The sequence below is a fragment of the Bombus pascuorum genome, chromosome 16 (genome assembly GCF_905332965.1).
Source record: "Bombus pascuorum chromosome 16, iyBomPasc1.1, whole genome shotgun sequence".
NCBI classification, from domain to species: domain Eukaryota; kingdom Metazoa; phylum Arthropoda; class Insecta; order Hymenoptera; family Apidae; genus Bombus; species Bombus pascuorum.
In genome coordinates this window covers 7,345,009-7,371,385 of record NC_083503.1, presented here as the reverse complement: position 1 = coordinate 7,371,385, position 26,377 = coordinate 7,345,009, and positions in this window count along the sequence as shown.

Here is a 26,377-nt window from a genome sequence, read left to right as displayed (position 1 = left end):
TGACTTGCAACATAGTGAACCGAAAGATATGCGCATAAATCATATTTTGCAGAATTTTTGCTACAAACGTGACGATAATCGCGAATGAACTCTTGTTTCATGCAAATGAAATTCGAATATTTATAAAAATACTGTTACTCTCATGTTACTGTGAAAAGATAGAAAATATCGCGGCCGAAAGGATTCTAACAGCTATGGTTCTAAGAACGAACAATCATCAGCATTAATTCTAATAGCAATGAATTAAATTTTTTAAAATATTTCAAGCCTTCGTAACAATATTAAGATATTTCATTATAATACTTTGTTACGTGTTGAAATCGTTCACAATTTCATACATGTATATGTCGGAGATGAAAGGACACCGGGCCCCCCCCGTTGGAATTATTTGGAAAAGCCTCAATACTGTAGCATCTACGAAATAACCCAGACACAGTCATTCGAAACTTGAGACAATGAGCTTAGGCTCGAGGCGACAACCGGTCGCCGAGCGTAACCACGGTCACGGGATAAACATTCCACCTAACAGAGATACAAAGTAACATAGCTTTCCTTTAAAGAATTGGCAGTACAGACACTTGACAATAAGACATTCCAACAGCCCCGCAGCTCGCCACACACAGACCCCATTCTTTGGGCCAGATGATCGCCAGATGCCGATGCATCGTTTACAGTTTATGTTCAGATAACCTGAGGAACCGTTACAAATCCTAGAACTTAGTTAACTAAAGTCCTTCAGATTGACAAACAGTCTTTATTCTATCAGCCTGTAAATCTGTCACCTATCGCGGGAAGTTATGGGAAAGCCTGATTTGGTCACGTACGACGTTGCCTGCTAGGAACTCTCTCTCTAGGGCGGCTAGCATCCTTTTCTAACCGCCAACATAGAAATTGACCAATTAACAGCAGCGCCTATTTCCCTCACCCTCCGAGTGGAGGCTTTCTTTGACGAATCCGATGATCTCGTGCCCTTAGGCACACCCCGTCATAGTTTTCCTCTGCAGCGTCGTCGCGACGGAGAGTCATTCTTTTCTGGCAATCCGATTAGCTAAGAGTCGATCAAGCGTTCCTGGTATCACGAGTAGTAAGTTGAGTCCGACTTAGACTTTGAAGCGAAGTATATTCGTTATCCCGTGGACCGTGGATTCGCTACATCGAACCTAGGGTCATTGTCATTAGCGTCTAGTTACCGCGTCCGCTTGTCAATCTTGTATCAACCATATTTGTGTAATAAACGTCTGTGCGACAACAATGAACAACACCGGTGAAGATTCATTAAACGCCCCTAACGCCAACCCGACAGATATATTGTATTTCAATTTGTTCTATTTATTATATTTTGTTTGAAATATTGTTAATTATTAAATATTAATGATTGATAATTTCGAAAACTGTAAATGTCCTTTTTAATTGAAATAAAGTCTTAAAGTCTTAACATTAAATTACAATAAAACTGTCTGATGCGCGTGATAAAGTACTGAATGTTTTGTTCTCAAATTTTTCTAATGGAGTTCCAATTTTCATACTTATTAGAGTTTAATCTTGTTATTATGTATTAACAATATTAATGATATCTTATGTTTTGTTATAGACATGTCACTGCTTCAACTTCTTCATCTTCTTTAAGAATGTTCTAATAGTGGCTCAAAAGCCAAGAACGTAAGTATTTTTACATATTGTACTTCAATTACGTCTATTCTGTATATTTGTCTTTGATTACTGTCAATTAATAAGTACAATTTGATTGAAAAATTTGGAAGGTTAGCAATGTCGGTGGTTATTCTTTCATTAAAATAAAATAAGTGTTAAAGTCTTAATACCCAATTATGAAACAAATGATTAATATATTATACATATATATATTATAACATATGACAGAAATCATTAGATTCTTAATTTTTAGATTTTAAACTTCCGTAATAGAGTTTCAGTTTTCATACTTATCAAAGTTTATTAGTGTTACGCCACGAGACTTACCATAGGCCGTGTTCCTAACCATCGCCCGTGGTACTACAGTATTGCAGACAGATCGTCTTACAGGAACGGCGAAATATACAGAATGTAGCGACAAGCGTGTCACGTACCAACTTTCCTTTTGCCATGTGGTACGCCAGATGTGACGGTCCTTGTAAAATTCCACGTAGTCCGGACGCCAAGACCTATCCATTGTTCTAGTAACTCGCAGCAGGCCTAAGAAGACGACATAAACCGAATCTGTTCAGTTTCAGTTTTCTTCACTTAAACATTTTCGGTTTACAGATGGTCCTTATGTTTGTTGCACTCGACTCTTACCTAATACGGAGAAAGCGGGTGCCTGGCAAGATAAAACTTTTCCCATAAACAAGGATGCCCACGAGCCATATCTAGCTCTCCTTGTCTTTACTACCTAATTCATTTACCAATGGGCATCGCGGATCGTTACCCTCACTTTTCCACCAAAAAGTGTGGACAACGAATCCGCGTTCTGAGTTCCAAAGGGAACACCCACACCGAGCTTTCTTCTTTGATGGTACGAGACCGTTCAAACAGTTCTATTCTAATTTCAATCCGGTTCTATTTCTAATTCCAATTCAGTCACAATATTGACCTTTGTAATAAAAACTCTGAGTCTAAAGAATAAAGATTATACTAAAAAATCAACAGTCGTGTAATTACTTAAAAATTACGTGACATTTTGGCGATCCACTGCCAGGATCCATTCGCTTCAGTGAAAACGAAATTACGATTTCGGCGTACGCGCATCATTGAAGATTGAAGGATCAGCGGACCACTGCGAATCTTTGCTACTACGAAGCCCTGCAGCAACTTTCAACGTTCCACTACGGTGAAACTAGACGAGAGGACTACGGTCAGCGCAGAGCAAGCCTACGAATAAGATTCGGAATCTAGAACCAACCAGAGAGGAAACATCCCAGAGACTCCTCAACGGCCATAGCTACTACGGTAAGCTGGAAATCTAGATTCATTTGTACATTACCGTACGAGAAAATCAAGTTTCTCAAGCGCTTCGAGCGTTTCGAGCTCAAATAAATAGTTCAGACTCAGTAAATTTAATTAGAATCATGTCTACATCGCGAAAAGACGAAACCGAGACCGTTTCCGCAACCGAAGTTACGGACAATTCGATTCGTGCCACACTCGACGCGATATTGAAACAAAACGCACTTATTATACAACGTCTGGAAGAAGCGAACAATGAAAAGAAGAAGCGTACGGCAGAGATTAAAGTGCTAAACGACAAAATCTCGAAAATTATGACAGGACACAACGTTAGTACGAAACCAAGCTCTCTGATTACCGTGGACGAAGTTACTACCGCGAGAGACAGAACTCCACCACCGTCCGCTCCAATTCAGTCAGAAGCAGATAACTACCTCTCCTACGAAGATCGTTCACCGCAATTCGCCTCTCCGAGGTTACGGGCCAAAGACGCGGTAGCATGTTTACCACAGCTAAACGGCGAAGACGATATCGGAGTGGAAGAGTTCATACGTGAAGTGCGCGAAGTGCGAGCATTGTGTTATGAACCGACAGTATCGCTCAAGATGATCAAGTCCGGTAAAATTACTGGTAAAGCCGCAATGGCCATTTGCAATGTACCAATCCGCGAATACGGACACCGGTACGATGCCCTAAGACGAAACGTAGCGACCCAAGCCTCCATTAGGGAACAACAAGATCAGCTACGCGAAACGATACAGGGACACGACGAAAGTGTTCAGAGCTACATTATCAGGTTCCGCAGAGTGCTTAATAAACTACAGTGTAGTGTAACGAACGAGTACTATGACGAAATCAGTAGGCGTACAATGAACGACAGAATCTTAAGAGACTCCGTAACAGACTTCATCCGAGGGCTAAAACCCGAAATAGGACGGATATTACTCGGTTATCCACCGTACAACATCGCCGAAGCCGAAAAGAGAGCCTCCGAGATCGAGCGATACTTCAGGGAAGATCGAAATCGACAACCAAGACCAAGGAACTTCCAGCAAGCCGAACGAATGCCACTCGCCCAAAGGACTCAAATGAAATGTTTAAAGAATAACCGAATCGGACATTTCTCCAATCAATGTAAAAATTATCAAACACCCAGTCAATTTCCGAGACCACCACAATCTCGAGACACAAGGAAGACTACCCACAGTACTTTTACGATCCGACGGACAACGATATGCTTTATCAATGGTGGTGAGTGCCCAGCCAAAACAACCAATTTTATCGAAAAGTCAAACACGAATTATTTAAAATGTAATACTAGAAAAAAAAGATATTTTTGTTACTATGAACATATAAAATCCGTTGAATAACGATTATTATATTTTCAATATTGCGTATATTTCTCGGAAAATTTCTAGAACTATTGATACATTAAGTACATTACATTGATGCGGTATAAAAAGAGTATACATAAAGTTCCATACTCTAGAAGCATTTAACAAACAAATAATTTTACATTATGGATATTGATGGATATTTGTTCTTTTAGTATTTACAGATAAGTTAACATTACAAGGACATTGTTTTTGAATTTTATTTTCACTCAAATCTTTAAGCGTTGTATATTCTAGAATATTATTAGTTGATGCAATCATACAACAGAAATTTGTGTTTTATATCAAAATATTTAATATTATTTAGCATAAAATCAACTAAATTTGTCAGGTATTGTTAATAAATTTGAATTTTTATATTATCCATCATTCTAAGACAAACTGTATAGTTTAAATCATTGTTAATTAGTTATTTTGGGAACAATTATAAGTTGGTAACATATTATTTGTACAATTTCAATGTCAACATAGAAATAACAAAATTTTAGTTGATAGATTATCATAAGATAATGATCATATATTCTCAAAGAAGATACATTCTATTAATGAGTTAAGTACTATACTGCCACATGTAATTTTATTCGCAAGTAAATGTATAAATAATATGTTTAAACCAAAAATGATTAATAATAATAATATTTAATATAAAGGAATTAGAGTAGAAATTTGAGACAAGGATCTTATAATGCCTAGAGATTATAACTATAATATGTACCAAGTATTAAGCTCAGTAAGTGATGTTTCTTCTACTATTGAAACAATATCTGTAGACTGGAACATGAATTGTGGATAACTGATTTCACATTATTATTACAGTAAAAATTACAATGCCCTTATTATTGAATAACACAAAGTTTCAATACAAGTTTGTTTTACTTAAGTAGAATTTAAAATGGACAAATATATGTTAATAAAAGGTGTATTCATGGCTTTGTACAATATTCACATTCATATTAATGCATTACAGAGATAGATTAAAGTTGAAATGAAATATTTGATGAAACATGTGTATGTATTTAAAGTTGCACTCCGAATCGATATTTTTTTTATATATACAAGAGTCGGAAAGGCGTACTATATAATGTAGGCTTCAGTATAGTATTTGTAGGATGCTTAAAAAAAAAAAAAAAAAAAAAAAAAAAAAAAAAAAAAAATACAATTCGATGATCCAATATGTAAACTTCTTGATGCCTGATGACATAATCACGTTATAAATTGATTGAAATTATCAAAATAATAAATAATAAAAATCATAAAGCCGCAATCAGTCTTCAAAGAAGGAGACTCCGTATTAGTACACAACGATCATAAAAGACACAAACTTGATGTGGAATGGTTGGGACCGTACACGATTGATAAAGTATGTACTCCATACTATTTAATTCAAGAAAAAAAAAATACATGGGAATCGTTTAAAACCCTACTTTCCAGGTCGACACTTCTCTTTGCCAGAATAACCATTTATGTATCAATCTAACCTTTTCTTTTCGCCGAAATGAAATCTTAGTTAACAGTTCCACCAACACCCAACACCTGTACCTCAACCAATACATGCCACCCCCAAAGAGAAGAGGAATCAGCTGCAATTTCAAATCACATCGAGTGCGATTTCACAAAGGGCCTCCTGAAGAAAACTTGAGGGACCAAGTTCAATCTAAGGAGGGGGGAATGTCACGTACCAACTTTCCTTTTGCCATGTGGTACGCCAGATGTGACGGTCCTTGTAAAATTCCACGTAGTCCGGACGCCAAGACCTATCCATTGTTCTAGTAACTCGCAGCAGGCCTAAGAAGACGACATAAACCGAATCTGTTCAGTTTCAGTTTTCTTCACTTAAACATTTTCGGTTTACAGATGGTCCTTATGTTTGTTGCACTCGACTCTTACCTAATACGGAGAAAGCGGGTGCCTGGCAAGATAAAACTTTTCCCATAAACAAGGATGCCCACGAGCCATATCTAGCTCTCCTTGTCTTTACTACCTAATTCATTTACCAATGGGCATCGCGGATCGTTACCCTCACTTTTCCACCAAAAAGTGTGGACAACGAATCCGCGTTCTGAGTTCCAAAGGGAACACCCACACCGAGCTTTCTTCTTTGATGGTACGAGACCGTTCAAACAGTTCTATTCTAATTTCAATCCGGTTCTATTTCTAATTCCAATTCAGTCACAATATTGACCTTTGTAATAAAAACTCTGAGTCTAAAGAATAAAGATTATACTAAAAAATCAACAGTCGTGTAATTACTTAAAAATTACGTGACAAGCGCATGGTTGTTATCAAACAGCGAGTTCTAGAAACGTCGATTCACCTTCGGTCCGTTATTTCATCTACACAAAGAAGGTGGTATACGTAATCATAGGCGCGAACGGTGGCGTGATCCGAGCGTAGTGGGGGTCGTCTCCCAGAGAAGACAAAGAAAAAATCGAAGGGCAATCAGTATCATTTAAAGATTCAAACGGAATACATTGGGAGGTTATGACGAATGAAATTAAAATCGCTTAGTCTAACGAATACATTGAGAGATATCCTAAAGTCGGGTCGAATTCCCGTAACAAACTAATTGTATTCATCGCTAAATAATTTGTAACGTGTTCATTACAATATTAAATATTGTTAAATATACAAGTTTTCCTCGCGACCGCGTCTCTCCGTGAACGGTCGTAACAATTAGAATTTCAATCTTTATTATTACTATAGTTACTAAAGTTAATGAACCTTCATTTTTCATTATCTCCAACTTTTCAAATAGTCAGCAATCACTCATCGTGTTTTGTTTTGTAACAGATTTTTCGCAACCTCCATTTCTACCATTAGCCTTTCAACGGTTCCTGCCTGATGTTAGTCTCCCTGATAATATTCGCTGGGATAGTGCAGCATCCATGGTAACGTCCTCTGTTTCTCTGCTTCGAACGGTGAGTCGCATGTGTTTCTGTTCCTCCGGTCACTCAATCATGTCGTAGGATGAACGGTCCGAATCGGCACAGGTTACTGGTTGTATTCCGTAAAGTTTTTCGCGAGCATAGTAACCGCGGGTATTTTTTATACCCATGAGTAGTAACATTCTTTTTTCAAATTTATTAATTTAGAATAGGTCTTCTTGCACAGCGCGATTATAATAATTAGTTTTTTAATAATTAGATTAAACATATACACTCGAGAATATATTCGTGTTACTTATAAATATGCATGTTAATATTCCGTATGAATATTTGCAAATGGCAAATATCTACACGAATATACCTGTATGACATAAATATACTTGATTTTTAGCAATGAATTGATCGTGACAATATTAAATCACATTCGTTTATTTCACTTCGGCTAAAATTTTAATATGAGTTAAAATTCATTTTTTTCCCGTACAAGAATGTGTGAAATTTTACGTGCAAGAAGATACTTCCCGACAGGCAGATTTTGAATCAAAGCAATAATTTTGAACACTGCTTCTGCATTTTCGAGTATGTGCTTTGATAAAGAGATCGCCTGAGATTATTTCTTTCTTAGTAATATGTTTAGAGTCAATTATTCCATTTGATTGAGTCTCGACGATGTGTTAGTGTATCGTGCACGACGTATTTTTCACATTGTGTGTGTACGTATGTGAGTGTGTTAGGCCGTGGAATTGCGTCGCTTTTTCTCATTCGTTACAACTTCAAATATGAAAAATGTCGAGACAATTTTTGATAATATTATCCGCCAGATTAAGTGTAACCACGCTTTTAATATTGCCGTCAATTACAATTATAATTCCAAGTCTACTTACATTTATTTTAACGATATCATTTCCTCAGATGTGTTTTATTACGCTTTACGCAATGGTCACTAGCCTTCGTCAGTCGATTTTAGGAAAATAGTATGTACCTTAGAATGCGCATGCTGTGTGTTAAGCTCGTGTTCCTTATATACCACTGGTATACACTTGACAGTGTGCCGAAATGCCAGTCGAACGGTAACGGTTTGTTGATTTCTTAAAAGTTGGTTTTTCCATTATAACACAAAGGAATCTAATAATTTTTTAATTTTTTTTGTAAATTAACGCTTTCAACAATTTATTTTAATAATTTTCTATAATTTTTATATTTTTTATCAGTTGAAACTAAATTTGCATTTCTATGGTACTACTTTTTGACGTAGAACTGTTTTAATCAATATTCAATATCAGTTTATGACAAACATAATTTTACTATAATAGCCAAAGATGAAGTTGACCAGTGGTCAAGAGTCGAGAAGTGAAAGAATCTACATAATATTTCTATTTGCAATAATTATTGATTTTTCGTCATTCTTTTACAAACATTTTCTACTTTGATGATTCATCATAATATTTTATCAATTTTCATAACTTAATTACAAGCATATACCATTATTCAATAATTAATTATTAAATATATAAATCTAAAATGTTCTTACACGTACAAGTTTGTTTTACTTTCAAATATAAGATCATGTTATAGTAATAAAAATTTTAGAATTTATACATCAATTAATAGCAGAGTAAATTATGATAATAAATTATTTTCAATTAAAGAAATGTCTCTTTTCATGATAGTTCCGCTATTAATTCTCAAAGACCATTGTAAATTGCTAACACTTTTGTCACGTTTTTCTATTTCTATTGTATTGTATTGTATTTATTGAAATGTATTTATTAATAATTGTATGAATAATTAAGCAATATACCGTAATGATATTCTTACTAATATAATATTTTGTTTAATAGCAGCAGCTACACTCATGTAATATAAAAGATTTTCATTAAGAACATAATCTTATTCGTAATTGTTACTGAACATTGTCTTAAATATGTTTTCTATTTCTCAATTTCATCAATTTGACTGTTTGAATACAATAAATTTGCGCGCGCTCGTGTATACGAAAATCGAGCGTTTCTATTGGCGGAATATATTGCGAATTCAAATCGAGCGTACCTATTGGCGCAGAATACTATCAACTGAAATTGAGCGTTCCTATTGGCGCAATAAATTGTGACGTCATATCAAGCGCTCCGATTGGTCCAGAATATTGGAAAGTCGTAGTTTCAACCTAACCGAGGGGTGACATGTTTCTAAAGGTCATGCAGCGAAAATTCGAGCGTCATCCTGTTGTTTTATTTCGATTTTATCAACGATTCTACACTTCTATCTGGTTCATTCAAATGGTTCGTTCGTATTTAATCATTTATTGATTATAATCTTAGTAAAATTATATTGTATCTCGAAATTTTCTTTTACTTTTATTATTGACTGCGTATTTGTCAATTTACAGTTATTGATCGTTCATATTATCGATCTTTGAAGTAGAATTTGGGTTCTATTATTACTTTATTTCACTATAACTGGTTTCATTGTTGTAAATTATATGATTTATTATACATTTATCCTTGGCTGTTTTTCTAATGGTTAAAATTATCGATAATTCACATTACCGGCCTTTATTATAATTTCTTTTGTTATTGCAAATTATTGGTTTTGTCGTACATTTATTTGAAATTGTTGGTGTTCTTTTGTGTAGATTATTGGCTGGTTACATGACTGAAAGAATAGAGGTTCAGATCACAGACGCCACAAGCGATTAACAATCGATAATTCGAACTGAAACAAGATGGACGTCATAGATGATTATTAATAAATCGAGTCGTTGATTTCTCATGCAGATTTGGTAACGATTGAAGTATTATAACAAAGCAGGGTACGTGTACGACTATTTTCTTTTTTTATTGGATCACTAGTAATCGATACTTGCTAAATAATTGCTATACAGCTTACAATTGGCATATAATAACACCATTTTATAAATAGTTGCATAATTTGTTGAAAATATTAAGATGAAAGAAAAAGAGGTGAAATAAATCACATTTAAAACTGTTCACATATAAAAATGTTCCGGGTATATAGATTATCGTTAATAATCGGATATACTATTAAGTAATTAATTAATGTTTTTATATTAATATATAGGAAGTTATGCAAATCATTTAATTGTTATTAGGAAACAATCTATTGCAAAATTATTATATTTTTGTATATTGAAACGAGAAAATATTAATATAATATAATGAGAAAAATTTGTATAGTAATTGGATTTTAAAACAATATCAATTTTTATTTCTTTAATATTTCAAGTTTGAATAGAGTTTTATTTTTCATTACCTTAGACTTTTTTAACAATGAATGATATATTTTTAAGAACAATTTATAATATTTCATATGTTTTGTTTTAGTTTTTCATAATTTCTACTTTTTCCTGTGTTTCTGGAAGGAAGCAGTGATGCTTCAAAACTAAGCATGTAAGAATTTTTGCATATTGTACTCCAATTAATTTTATTCCTTGTATTTTGCTTTAATTATTCAAAATGAAAAAACAAGTCTGATTTTATACTTTAATATCAGAGTTTCAGTTGTTACAGTTGTTAATTAGAGTTCACTAACAGTTTAACTTTCTTATTGTTATTAAAGTTTAAGGATTTCATAGAATTCCATATTACGTTGTTTAGAAATTTTTTGCTGAATCATTACTTAATTTTCAAAATAAATTATTCGCGCATGTATTATTTATATATGTATAAGAAGACATGTGTTTTGTTAAAGGTTTATCACTCCTTCCTCTTCCTCCTGCTTCCTGAAAAGGACCTAGTGGTGCTTCAAAAGCCAAGAATGTAAGCAATATGTAAATTATTTAATTCTATTGTTTATATTTCAATTTGCTACTCCTAATTTGATTATTGTCATTAAAATTTTAATAGAGATTAATAGACATTAATCTTCCACTGCTTTAAATTTTCCAATTAATTAACGTTATATCTAAGAGCAAATTATAATATTCGATGCATTGTTACAGTTTTTTCCATGATGCGATTGCATGACTCCTCCTTGATAACGGTCTTCACGACGACTTTCCCTGGGCTACCATATCATCGATGACTACGTTCCTCGCATCTTATCGTGAGTCGCATGCATTTTTGTCCCTCTGGTCACTCAATCATGTCGTAGGACGAAAGGTCCGAATCGACACGGGTGACTGGTTGTATTACGTAGAATTTTTTGCGAGCACAGTGACCGCGGGTATTTATTATACCCGTGAGTAGTAACATTTTCTTTTTCTATGTATTATTTATTAGTTCAGGATAGGTCTTCTTGCACATCGCGTTTTTGTTTATGTTAATTACATGATACTGAGAAATTTTATACTAACAATATTAATATTGCTACTAACTGATAAAAACGATATTATATAAACAATTAATTTGAATATTTGTGATTGAAGATATACATGTATGTTCACTATAATCACTTTTAAAGTTGGAATGTATTAAAAATGTATATGTACAGAGAGTTGCAATTATTTAATTAAATATTTCGTTGTGATGAAGTCTGATGCCCTCCGATATGGTTGCATTAAAAGTTACAATTATTACATACTTAATAATAACGATAATAAGTCATTTTTTATTCCACCTTCTATTGTTTTGCCATTCATTTTTGAATTTGAGTATTGATTTAAAATATACATATAGGGATAGTAAAGTTCAGTCCTGCCGTACATAATATATGCGTGGAATTTTATGTGCAAGAAGAAAATTTCGCGACAGGCAAATTTTGGAATCAAAGCAACAAGTTTTGAATACTGCTTTTGAACTTTCGAAAATATGCTTTGACGAAGGGATTGTCTGAGGGGTTGTTTGCAATAATATCTTACTTTGAGTCAATTATTAAATAAATTTCTTATTCATTGTCAATTTGTCTCTTTTGTAATGGAATTTCAATAGTTCATAGAGTCAATTATTTGAATGAATCATTATATTGCATTGATCTTATTTATGCTGTTTTTTTTATAAATAAATTCAATATTAGTATTTCGGTAAATTATAAAATTAATAACCTAGACTATACAGTGATAGTAATAGAGATAAAGTTCGAAACTGCAAAATAAAGAGAGATTAGTCCGTTAGATACAAATTAAATGCACTAATACGTTTTTTAGATAGGATTTTCAGGTTTAACCCCTTCCGCATTCAATGCCAGGATCTCACTCACGTGCTCAGGTGCTACTTGGGTGAGAGAAAGGCAATGAGTACGATGACCATTGATTTTATAATAATTTGTAAGCGACTGACGATGAGTTAGCGTATCGTGCACGACGCAACTTTCCACATAGTGTGTGTGGTTAGGCTGTGGAATTGCGTCGCTTAGTATTTATTTTATTTACTACAAATCTAAATAATAAAAAATAAATTCAAACAAATATCATATCAATCACAACCTGTAAAAACAAAGATTCATTGAAAAATCAACACACACTCTGAATTATGAATATTTGTAATTAAAATTGAGATTAACTTTTATCGCGCTTTACGCAATGGTCGCTAGCCTTCGTTGGTTGATTTCAGGAAAATGGTACGTACCTTAGAGTGTGCATGTGATTTGCTAAGCTCGGGTGTCGGAGGCGTCCCGGGACGTCCTCTCTAGTGTAGGACCTTTGCGCCCGAGCGTTTGTGAGAGAACGGTGGAGTGAGTGTGTTGGTGTGCATGTTTTGCAATTTTTTAAATATAGCGCTAGGTAGGATAGGTAGTATATTTTCTGGTGTGTCTGATAATTATAAGTAGGTAGGGCCGGGCAGGTTGGCACAGTCTCGGGTCGGGTAGGCGCGTTTTTTCGTGTGACCAACCTGTTTCTGGAAATTTATTTGAAAAATCGACGGTGAAACTGGCACGAGTAGAGCATGCTCTCGTCTCTGGTTTCGCCTTTCGATTTTTCGAATTTCGCGGTCGCGGTCGCGAGTGGGCTCGAAACGAACGTTTATTGCTCGAGCACGCAGATGCGAGTGTGCAACGATCACCACTGTGATCGTTGGTCAGTCCATGTGCACTTCAATCAGCTGCCGCGGTTTATATTTTTATTTCACCTTTATAAGTTCTTTTTTTGTTTGCGATTTAGAAGACTCGAGCTTAGATTTAAGTTTCAGCGGGCATTGCGCCCGAAGAAAGAAGAGGCTATAAGTCGAAGAGGCCCGGCAAACTGCCACTCAAGAGGGCAACTACTAATGGCTGCCCATCCTCTGGGTCATCCAGAGCATGGGAAGTCATTATTGTTACTACTTTGTCACTATGCTCGCTTTTAGTATTTGTAGTAGTAGTAGTAGTAGTTTTTGCTTTTTTGGCCGATGTATATATCGGTCCATCGTCCCATTGGGCAAATCGTGATTTTTCTTATTAGTGTTGCGATAAATTAATTACGGATTGTATTAGAGTTGCGAAATAACATCGCGGCTTTTCATTAGCGTGGCGAGAAAACGAATACGGTTTGAATTAGGGTTACGATGAAATGATAATCGCGTTTGTTTTAGAGTTGCGAATTATGCTATCGCGATTGTCTGTTCCAATTTTTATTATGAATTTTTAAATTTTCTTATAGAACTATACGTATCAAAATATATCCTGTTTTCTATTGTTTAAAATTAGATTATAAAAGTGTTCAATTAATTTTATAGTATTGCAAGTAGCAATACCGGAATATTTAAAGTAGCTTTTTCATATACTAAATAGCAATTTTCATTAAATTCACTTTAAGAGTTAGCGTTGCGATATTGTTCCATCGCGAGTTCTACTTATTTTTCCCTTTAGCGTTGCGACAACGAATGATCGCGTTTTGTTAAGTAGAGTTGCGTTTGCAAAATGCCCAAACCCCCCGACTGCATTGGTCGGACACTGTCCCTGGATTACACATACAGCTGCAAGAGCTGTACAAGTGTGATCGTTCATCGGCAACCTCCTAAATGGTTGCACTGCTACATGTCATCCCTCCACTCGCGATTTTTCTTATTAGTGTTACGATAAATTAATTACGGGTTGTATTAGAGTTGCGAAATAACGTCGCGGCCTTTCATTAGTGTGGCGAGAAAATGATAATCGCGTTTGCTTTAGAGTTGCGATAAAATGATAATCGCGTTTGCTTTAGAGTTGCGAATTACGATATCGCGATTGCCTTTTGCAAATTTTAGAATTTTTCCTGTTTTCTATTGTTTAAAATTAGATTATAAAAGTGTTCAATTAATTTTATAGTATTGCAAGTAGCAATACCGGAATATTTAAAGTAGCTTTTTCATATACTAAATAGTAATTTTCATTAAATTCACTTTAAGAGTTAGCGTTGCGATATTGTTCCATCGCGAGTTCTACTTATTTTTCCCTTTAGCGTTGCGACAACGAATGATCGCGTTTTGTTGAGTAGAGTTGCGTTTACAAAATGCCCAAACCCCCCGACTGCATTGGTCGGACACTGTTCCTAGATCACACGATACAGTTGCAAGAGCTGTACAAGTGTGATCGCTCATCGGCAACCTCCTAAATGGTTGGTGCTTCGATCTCTCTGATCGATGTAATCGTTGTAAGGGAGATAGATAGTTGTGTTATGTATGTTGTTCTACGTTTGTAAAAATTCATGTAAACGCTGCGTTGGAGATATGTGTTTCGTAGTTTGGCTACGAAACAACTATCTCTTTACGCAGGCCCATGATCACGTAGAGTCAAAATTCGATATTCTTGCGAATAGATTGAGTTGTAATGTTAAATAATGTAATGTTAAATAACTCATGGGCGGGTCTCGTGCGTAGTCACCTCCTCGTGGTGAGACCTGGTAATTGGCATCGTTTTCCAAAAATTAATCAGTTGATTAAGCTTTGGAAAATGATACCAAGCCAAGATCTACGCTAATACAGTCCCGTTTGGATCACCAAAAGTCACGGATAGAATTGTGGATGATCTAGACTGGATTGCAACGTGGGTCACCGTGGGATACGTCAGGTCCATCGTGAGCTCATTCCGTACAATGATACTTACCTGACTTGGAACAAAATACAAAGATCTATTCTCCTTTCTATTATTTTTTTGTTCTTTCTTACACTTATCTATTATTTTACATACGGGAGCACGTCGCGTGGGTCCATTATATTATATTGATTTTTCCTCTTGTTTGACCAATTATTACGTGTACCATGTGGCATGTCGTTACATTTACTTCGCGCCCACGATTCGGCCACAACGTTAACGCGATTTTCCTCGAAAATTACAATCACAACGTACATAGCAGAACAATTATGTAGCTGCGACCTCGAACAAATCATGCTTGTAAACCATCGCTAACGTGGAGAATGGCAGAGGTCCGAATAATTTTGCAACTCGTTTTGTTCTATTCTCGATGGTTCATGGTAGTGTACTTCTAACTTCAGATTTCTCTATTTGCGAAATGTGTAAGTATCTTAGGATACCAAGCTGTTCGTATATTTGTATGACTCGGTCAACGCGAATGTTTGCAATATCTAATATGAAACAGAAATAATCGCAAACCGCCAAGTATCTATTTTTGATACTGGTATCGTAATGTTTTTCTGTAAAAATATTTGCTCGGTCTCTGACAGATTATCATTTTTAAATGCTTTTGAAAAAATACCACAATGGCATATCACGGTGAAATGTAATGAAAAATATCTCTACCTATTAATTCTTCTTCTTTCATGTATCTTAAATGAAGCATTTATACAATACGCACATTAGATTTTTCAAATAACTTGGGATAGTATTGGATATAGTGGGTCAGACCTTGTATTATATTTTTTCTGTCGTACAAAATAGAGCCTTCTAATGATTTGCTTGTGCAGTGTGCAGAGAGATGCGTTAGCAATTATCGGTATGAAGAACGTCAAATCGTTGGGAACGAATTGGCGTGTGCACGTATTCAACGTGCTCCAACATTTGGCATCTCTTCGAAACGTGCGCAAACAATCGCGCTGGCCAGAAAACACGTTGGCTCTGTGTGTATACACATGATTGTGCATGCGCTAATTCGCGCTCGGGCAATCCTTCCCAAGCTTTTTCGCCCTTTCAAAAGCGGCTCGTTATGGAATATTAATTGTCCGGCTTTATCGTAACAGCGGAACAGCATTATCCTCGGTGTACCATCGTTTCGTAATTTCGTGGCGATTGCACTGCTGTTTCACGATGTTTTCCAAATCAAAAGCATCGCAGAATAGACCGTTGTTTCTCTATTTCGGAAAAGCTTTTTTTTTGCGCTGCGTTCGATGCATTGCTTTCATCTTTTTTTTTTTTCTTTTTTTACCGATTTTTCAGCCTTTCGCTAATCACCCGGTAAAATTCGTATCGTAAAACACATTTCGCTGCTTCTATGTTACGATATATACTAATTCCTGTTCACATATATTGATTTCGATATTAATTGGTATTATCTGCTGGTATAGTAATCAGTCACCGTTAAGAATTCATTAATACTTTAGGTAGAAGTAGGAACGGAAAATTTCTTTCCTGCAGTTTCAATTTTCTTTTCTGACGAATAGTTGTATTCAACGACATATGTGACGGTGAATCTTGAACATTTCAAACATTTCTAATTATAGTTCGCTATCTCGCAACCCGATGCGAGATTTTCATTATAATTATGCACTTGTAGAGCCGTAATCCACGCCAGTCTAATACTTTTTGGCTACGCTCGATCGTTATCAGCCATTCAAAGTTCTTCAATATCGATAACTTTGGACAGGGAATGCTCGTTCAAGATAAAATTGCTCATCCTCGAAATAATCGACCAACGACGAAAATAATTGAAAAGTCGTGCGCTACGCTGGTGGTTTGGTTCGTTTGAAAATTTCATACGATTTCCTGAACAGAGGTATAGAATTTACGATTAACGAGTGTTAAATAATTCGGCTATTGTAAAGTTTAAAGACAAAGCGATCTGAGCGGCCGTTGAGAGGCGATCGAAAATTCGAATAAGCCCGACAATTCGGATTATTTCACGCGAGATGTATAATTGAGAGGTATTTGCGGTTTTATCATAACAGTTTTCCGTTGCGATCCGAATCGATTCGGTGCGTTGCAAGCAGGAAATAGATGCGGAACGAAACACATCAAGTTTATACTATATCTGCACTATCAGCGTGTGTACATGAAGAGAGAAATTAAACGAATCCCGATTTAAAGTGCTGCAAACCGAACTAAACGAAACACGGATCGACACGGATCGAATTATCGTGATTCTAGGCCGCTCGTGTGTTTCAAAACGAGCAGGCCCGTTCGCGGAATTATCTCTGGCGAGTGCCGTGTCTATTTGCCTAGAAATTAACTCTGACGTCCGATAAAGACGACGAGAAAACATAGAGGGAAAGAAAGGGTGAAGAAGAAAGGAGGTACGTTGGAACGAGTTTCGTCTTACAAAGGTGAACGGCTCGCTTGAGGGGCGCTTTAGCGTTTCGTCTGGGTTTTAAGTCTGCTCGGAACAGCGGAAAATCGGAGGCAGCTAGCAAAATTTCGTACCGTTCCCGCGCCGGCAAACATTCAAACGTCTAACCTGTAGATAAATTCGCCGCCAAGCACGGGGGTTAAAACGCGCAGCGACACTGGCACCCTCGCATGCTTTTCGAGATGTATACGCGTGCATACCTGGCTGAAGAAGGTGAGAGAGGACTAGCCGACTGCAGGGAGTAGTCAGGGGCAGCTTCCACGATGGAACGGGACAGAAGGACGGGAATAGGACAGGCAGAAGGGAGCGAGAATGGAAAAGTGGAAGGGATGAGAGCTATCGCGAATGGCGCACCCTCGTACAAAAGACCCTTAGTGCGCAGAGCGCGCGATACTTCAGTTTACTAATGAACCCAGCTGGGGGTGTACCACTGGAGAAGCACTTTTACTTCTGTCGCTCTGTCTACCGTCAGACAGACAGACAGATAGACAGACAGACAGACAGACAGTTCACAATGGCCGTTCTCGGCTGACTCCGTCATGGATTCTTTGACTCACGGGGAACGGGGAAGTCGCCGCTGTTAGCGTTAAGGAAAGGGTGCCGAACGAGAGACGGCAGGAATTTTCACTGGTTCGATGATGCACCCTTCGAACCGAAGATGGCTGATCTCAATCGAAATCGTGAAATTGCAGAAATAACCGAATACGACCTTTTTAATAGCTGAGGACCATCAATGCCGAGGATTGAATGAGATAACACGATGACGATTGTTTTAGTTACCTCTTTTTTCCGAGTCCAATTAATTATCGCTGGCATAAGATATTGTATTTGTATCTCTGTAATAACCGCTTCTCTTCGAGAAATATCTGCAGACTATTTTCTTTCAGATTCTAGAGGAGATAGCTGTCGAACTGTCAATGGATTTGTTTATAGAATCGATTCGTAGAATTTGGGATTCAGTAACTTTTTGCAGAAAATCTGCAACTCACAATTATGTTGAGAATGAATATCTAGCAACACTTCGTCCAAAATGTGAGACTTGTTCGAAATATTACCGCTGTACACGGTTGAAAGTTTCTCTTTGGCAATAATTAAAAAAAAAAAAAAAAAAAAACAAAAAAAAAGGAAAAAAAATGAATTGCCCGACCATGCTGTTAATATTGGCATTCCGCGCACTTTCCGTTCAAAGGTAACGAAAAGCAGAAAGTAGTTCTACGATCGAACGAAACTTGGTTGGAAGAACAAAAAATGGTCGTATAATTCTGTTCCACGGCTCTTACGTTTGCATGGAAGAAAGCGGAACGGTTCCATGCACCAGCAGAATTTATGAAAGTGGATTTAACACCCCTTTAAACAAAGCCGGACCCGATGCGATGATTTTTCCTCGCGTACCAGCGCACGAATAAAATTTTTTTGAATTTCAAATAAGTCCATGGAATTGTAAAATATAAACCGCAGGCCTTGATCCAGCGATCAATGCAACGGAATGCGAGGATAGACGAGGACAAATATGAAATGTTTTGTACGTTGTTTGTTCGTTGCGATACAACCGTGAGATTCCTGCAAAAATTTTCATTTTGGAAAAACGAAATGCAAATTTACGTATAATTTTCATCGAGAATCCGGGGGACAACCAGCAGAAGGGTTAGGTTGCAGTTGATGAATTTTCCACGGCGTAGGAGCACGTATAAATTGCTCTTATTGCTTCCATAAATTTCCTTTGTATAAGAGAGAATGAGACGCGCTCATCAAGTTTCGACTAAATTCATGGAAATTGCGAACGAGAATAGGGAAAGGGGTGAAAGAGAGAGAGAGAGAGAGAGAGAGAGAGTGAGGGAGGGAGAGGGAGAGCGAGAGAGGATGGAGAAACACTCCTTAGGAGTTTCGCGTTGGCTCGTTGAAAAACGAATAGCTGAGCGAATGGCGTTTATTACTTGCATTTCTGCGAGTCATTATCTTGAAATATGTAGACGTCGAACGTACGGAAAGAAAGGAAAGATGATCGTAACGATTAATTATCCGAAGACGCTGGATGGAAGAATTTTTTCGCAATGGAATTTTGATCGACGGTGGACGGTGAGGGGAGGGCGAAGGGACTAGAAACAAGCATTGAAAGCTCCTAGAAAACTGGAAACACATTAACTTGGCCCTTCCATGGAAGAGAATTGTCAGGAGTCGAGCGTAAAAATTGAAACTGCCTTGGCGTCAAAGGCAATTCTTGCATTTCATTTGAGAAAGTTTTCATACAGAAGCGCGAGATGCGTCTAACGAGATCATAAGGATGAGAAGTAGAGAGCGCGAAATAGAAAGAGGAAGGAAGTAAGAGTGTAACACGTACAGATGAGATCGCTTTGTTACTGTCAACTCGGAGACAGCGACGGGTGAAATAAAAAATGTCGAAGTAACGAGGGAAGCGTTCATATAATCGTTGGGCTAGTTGACTGAAAAGCAACCACACGGTTCCTCGCTACCGTTTAATTGCTCACACTTTTCCACTCCGGTTTTGCCCGTGAAAAACTGCGGGACACAGAAGTTACGAGCGTATAGACCGGCCCGCTACATCGGCGAGTATTTTATGCGAATGAGAAATCCCCTTCTCCGGGCGACCTCATTCATTATATCGCAGCAGGAATTTTCAACCGACAAATCTTCCGGGCCACGCGAAATTTTTAACTACCACCGTTGCTGTCTCGTCGAGCATAGGTCACTCTCAAACTTTCTAATTACGTTTCACTTTTTCCCCTCCAATGATTCTGACGTTCTCTACCACGTTCATCGCCCTATCTCAACTGCAGAAAAACTCACGTCTATCCTATATATCTATTAAAAAAAAAAAGAAAAAAAAAAGAAAAAAAAAAGAAAAAATACAGTTAATGCGCTTACCTACCTCTCTTTAGATACGAGGCGTATTGACTGTTCGATTTAAGAATTATCAACAGATTCTTTCGAGGTACAACACCGTACAAGATGCGCGCACATACCCGCAGGAGCTGGACGTAAAGGCGAACCACCGTCCTAATTGTGCACAGGACGATCATGTTTCACAGTACACAGGGGTATTGGCTCTCGATGTCGCGCGGTTTCCTTGTGCCGGTATGCACAGGTACAGGGCGTTACGAAACCAGTGTGCTATTAATAGTAACGGAAATTAAATGTATTCGGCTCGAAGATTGATGCGTACTTGAGACGCTCCGCTTACGAGGACGAGCAAGTTTTTGAATAAAGATCGAACAGGATGCTCGGAAAATGCGAATTCGAAGAACGTTATGTATAATCTGTTGGTGAATCTGAGTGGTAACTAGAGATGTATGCATATGATGCTCGTTTGCGAGAGTGAGTCCTCTTCGGGACGAACAGTGCATGGCGAACGAGAGTTTAGAAAGAGCGTTTTTAGCGACGGTACAAAGAAAAAGTTTTGAGCGAAAGCAAAGGAATTTCAGCAAGCGAACTGTGTATACGTACGTGTATGGGGCTCATGTTGTTTAATATGTATGTTGTTAATCTATTTCTTTAGCATAAACAAATTGTAAGGCATACCTATTACGTAGAGATTTTTTATGTTACCTATATCAATATACCGCGCATGTATTGTTAAATATTAAATGAGTTTAGCAACGGATGGAAATAACAAACTTGCAATACGTCGCAATGCAATTGACGGTTTCATACGCCTTTCAGGAAAAACGACAAACAGCTCGCCGAGATCGACCCTGTATAATTCAATATTCGACGGTGCAGCTGCGTTGTTAAATTACTGGGAAGGTGAAAGAACAGGCAATTCACTGGGACGGCAGATAGGCGAATAATTTAACAGATCTCCGACGGAATTAGCATTCTCACTGCCGATCGTATTAATCCGACATCGATCCAACCAGACGCGCACATCGCGCGCATCTCTCTATATTGAGATATCTGTATTACCTTGGTCGCTTTCGTGGGAAACGTTTATCTGGAGCGTGCAGAGATTACCAGTTGCGCGAATTATTACAGAAAATTAGAAACATACCATTCCATAAACCATACAAAGCCTAAAGCCTTAAGTACCACATCTTTCTTCGACCTATACCTGTTGAAGAAACTTTCACGAAATATTGAATTATTTCGAGGAGCTTAAACTATAATTTAATATTTGTATCAGTGAAAGACACCGCTGTTCCATTATTGTTACATATAGTTTCATAAAAATGACTGCAATTATTCTCCAACATAACATTAAAGATAAAATACGCGGATCTCGTGACACGTTTTATTGTCAACAAAGAGAGAGTGTCATAGTGAGCGGAGAGAATTCGGTGGACCGTCGAACGGCATCAGATAATTCCGACGGGATGGAGCAGGTGTTAACGACGTAGCGTGTTTAGCGCAGCACCATATTTTCGCCGCTTATCCCGTCGGTGCTTCGCCCCGGGGAGAAAAAAAGCCCAGAGAGAGACCCTCGACGAGCGTATACTAGCGGGGGGAACCGTTCGCCTATTTTCGGTCGGCGAGCAAGCCCAAACACGCGTGTCCTGCGTGTGTACCGCCATAAATATATCCGTACGCGCGCAAGGACCTACTATTGGAGTACGCGGCCCTTGCTATAAGCATAAGCGTAAACTTCGTTAACGAGAAACTAATTCTACTGTCGCGCGCTACCGTAAGAAAGTTTCGCAATTTAGGGAGGCTGAAGGGCTAGAGACTACGACGAGGTCGGTGACAGTCGAAGGAGTGGGGTTGGGGGAGGCTGAATTACGGTGCCAATTAACAGGATGCTCGAGGTCGTTGATGTAGTTTACCACGACCGTACTGCCGTTTTCGTCTTCTCGCGGACGCGACTTAGGAATCGGGAATCGGAAACCGGAGAGATGATGGACAAACGAGGTGAACGAGCCATTTTTCCGTGCCACGGCACGAAACGACGGCGTCGCGACGAAATTGACATTCGGATAAAAGGGTTTCAAAGTAATTTTCCCCTCAACGAATTTTCCCTTCCCGATCTCATAAACATTGCTGTGATGGTAGCAATTTCCACTTTACCAGCACTGATATGATTTATGGTGCAATTATCTTTGTCACCATCATACTAATCATTATACCGTTCTGTGTTCATTTTATTTTCCCATGCAACGTTGCAAGATTGGGAAAGCTAGATTTTACAATTATATCAAGCACTTTCTTACTGTGTTTCCCGAGGAGTGTAGCAAGCCTGAACGAAGAATTCAATTCTCTCATTTTCCTGGCGTTCTCTCTCCCGAAACAGTAACTTTCCTTTTGTCTTTCTCAGTAGCTCTCGAAATTGAACGATTATATACCCGTAAGACAGCAGAATGTAAATTTTCCGGACAGCCATAGCATTTATTGACAGCCAATCCCTGAAAAATATTCACTAGACCACAAAATAAATTTATCTTTTCCATTCTGCTCTTTAAAAGTCGCCAACACAATCCTGCGATTTATTTCAGATGATTTTTGGTATGGATCGGCATTGCCAATTAGTAGAGATGAGTTGAAAAATTTCATCCAATACTCACACTTAATTGCAATTTTGGAACCTAAACCGCGGTTTCTGGTTCTAGAAGACTGAATTTTTCTCTTGCAGTTCTTGCAAATAACGCTAGACGCTATCGTCGAAAATGCAGCAACAAAGTTCACAGTATACTAACTAAGATCACTTGCGATTACATCATTATTATCTCTATTTCGCAATGTTTTAATTAATACGCTTGTTATTCGGTTCAGCAACGTGTATCATTCGAGTTACAGTTGGTGTACACGTCATATTGGAACGCCATATTAGACCTGATGCAATTTTTGTGAACGCATTTGCTGCTATATATGCACTGCAGCTAGTTCTCATCACGAACGCCATCCCTATAAGGTTCATTTCATACCAAGCATTCTGTGCGTAGCAACAGTAATGCGTAATGTTGTAAATATTGAATCGTTTCTTTAACGGCAAGGCATTCGAGATAGATTGTTTTCTTCTTTGATTCTGTTTCGGTTTCAGTTCTCTTGAGAAGTACACAACCTGGTGTAACATACCGTTATCTTGGGGTTGTTTTAAAACGGTTCATAAACCATCACCACTTGCATCTGTATAAATGAATATTTCTTTGTTTTGGTCATATATTGCTAGGATCGGACTTGAACAGAGGTATTCCTTGATCTTCTGAAATGATCTCTCATATTCTTCATTGCAGATGAATTCCACATTTTTCCTTAATAAGTTATGAAGTGGTTCCTAAATTTATAATAAAAATTTATAATAAAAATTAATTTTCCCCAGTAATTGTCTTACATTTCTTTTCTTTTTTTTTTTTTTTTTTGTTCTTTGGGTGTTCCAATTCGCCCAAGTCAAGAAATGCTCTTTCAGCTTTTAACTCTCTTGCCTTCTACTCCTATATAGGAAAGGAAGGAAGCATACTTCCGCATCAGAGCCGACGCTCTGTCGAGGCTTCTTCCTGCTGGCGTGGCTGTCCACGTTCGAGGAGATCTCTTTTATTTTGGTTATTTTCGCCTCCGTCAGCGCGTCCGTCTACGTCCCATCATCACTCCGCTCTTTTCTTAACATATCCACATCCATCTACGCATCAATCTGCGTCCCGACGTCTCTCTGCTCATTTCTAGCCGCACTCTATACTATCTCTTCAGTCTGCGTCCCAGTATCGATGCAAACCTTCGCTTCATCCTTTTTCTTCCTCTGGGAGACTTGCGTCGCTACATGCGTATACCTAATTCCCGTGTTAACCTCATCGGTATAAAACGATAATCAGAACTACAACAGATCTAAATTCCTCAAATTTCTACACACTCCCTTCATCGTTTTCGTATCCAACTTAACGAAACGCCTGATTTTCCTAAAATTCATTTTCAACTCGCTTGCAACATACGATCGTAGTGTCATTGCATCCAATCCATTGAACATCTCTACCAACTCTCTGTCGTCATTTGAATTAGTAATAACATAAATCTTCCAGATCATCTAGCTTATCATCCCGCCAGGATTTCCAATCATACTGCGACCTCAATTTAAAGATCGCATCCTCCTTTTCCTTTTCAGTGACGTCATGTAAGGCCGCCACATATCAACGTTGCTCCTTGCCATTAAATCATTCCGCTGACACGTCGAGGTTCATCTTGACCTCTCGCCCATCTCTTCTCTTATCCACCGGGCTCCTCTCCAAGTTCCACCCAGGTTAGAACGGGTTCTTCGAATTGTTTGGGTCCTTATTGCCTGATAACGCAGCCAAGTCATACTCCACATCCGCTCTAACCGGCGAAACGCTCGCTTCTACGTTACGTTTGGTGGACTTGTCACCAGCGCCTGATCTTGCACGACTTAATCTCCCACACTCGCTGTCGCTCATCGAATGTAATTGATCCGCAGTCGCTTTACCCGAGCGAGAGTTAACCGTGGGATCGACCCTCCTCCTGTCACAGACGAAATCCGACTAAACAAAGCGATAAGATAGCGAAATTCCAAGCGCCTTAGCATGAGTGACCATCGTATTACATCCAGTCACTCTATCCATTCTCAGAAATATGCGATCAGAGCCTTTTCCCACTCCCACGAATAAAAGAATTTAGATACTCCCCCTAAAATCATTCCAGTCAGTCTTGAACAGTTACGCCTAGAGCTCGGAAGTGTATCGAAAACAAGAAAAAAAATAAGAGTTTCTTTTTTTTCTAAAATTTCTTTTTATTTACGTGACACTCCCCTCATTTGCCCAGTTGCTAGATGACGGTCGGGTCGAGCCTGGTACGCCACTCGAAGCACCGATGAAGCCGTAATTTTGTTTCTCTTTAATGAACTTATCCATATTTATATTAAATATAGCGCATAGACCAGGGACATAGCCAAAATCGGCATACCACTATGCCATGTCCTTCCGAAAGAGTAACAATCATAAACCATAAGCAGAGCCAAACGTCACAATAAATAAGCCATCGAACCCATATAGCATCGCTATACGAACTAACTAACCATCCCTCGTATACCCCCAAAATCATCAAATTACTTTATGAATAAATCGTAGTTATATAAATGTGTGCAGAAATGTGTGGATACATTAATCACTAGTTTCGCATTCGTATGTTCTGTCGTATATACCTCCTTTAATCTGAATAATTGCTCAAATTCTCGTTTGATTGTACGTTTGGTTCGTTAGGCACACTCGCAATTCAGCTATATTATATTTACCTCAACACACCAATATTACATTAAACAAAATTAATTATTAAATTATACAACGTAATTTACCTAACATTAGGAACTTACTTCGAGCTGACTCTATCTTAGTCAGCAGCCACGCGGTCCATAAGGTCGCGACGTCTAGCCAATATGGCGCGAACTAAATACAATGCGCGGCACTCCAGACTAATGCGATATCTCGCATGATCGCATGACGGTATGTGCCCCGTTCAGAATATGGCGCCGACTTCCAGTCGTAGTGCTCGTCGCCGTTATCTTCGCTACTTGAACGTAATTTTAACTAAAAAGCGCAATGCAGTCAAACAAATCGCAAGTGAATACCATAAAGCGGTCTTATTACAAAATACATATAATCATGCGTTCTCCTTTTTATTATGACGGATTTAAATGATGTACTGTGTGCCTTTACCAATGAATGTTTACAAATAGCCATGATGCTGCTCGATGCGATAAGCGCTGTACTAAAAATATAATAAAAAACATCGGACCAGCGGAGTGAGATCTCTATTTATAACGTGCCGCCTGCATATAGAAAAGAGTAAAAATCACCATAGTCTTGTTGCGTTTAGCGATTGAACTCCAATTTGAAATTGTTTGT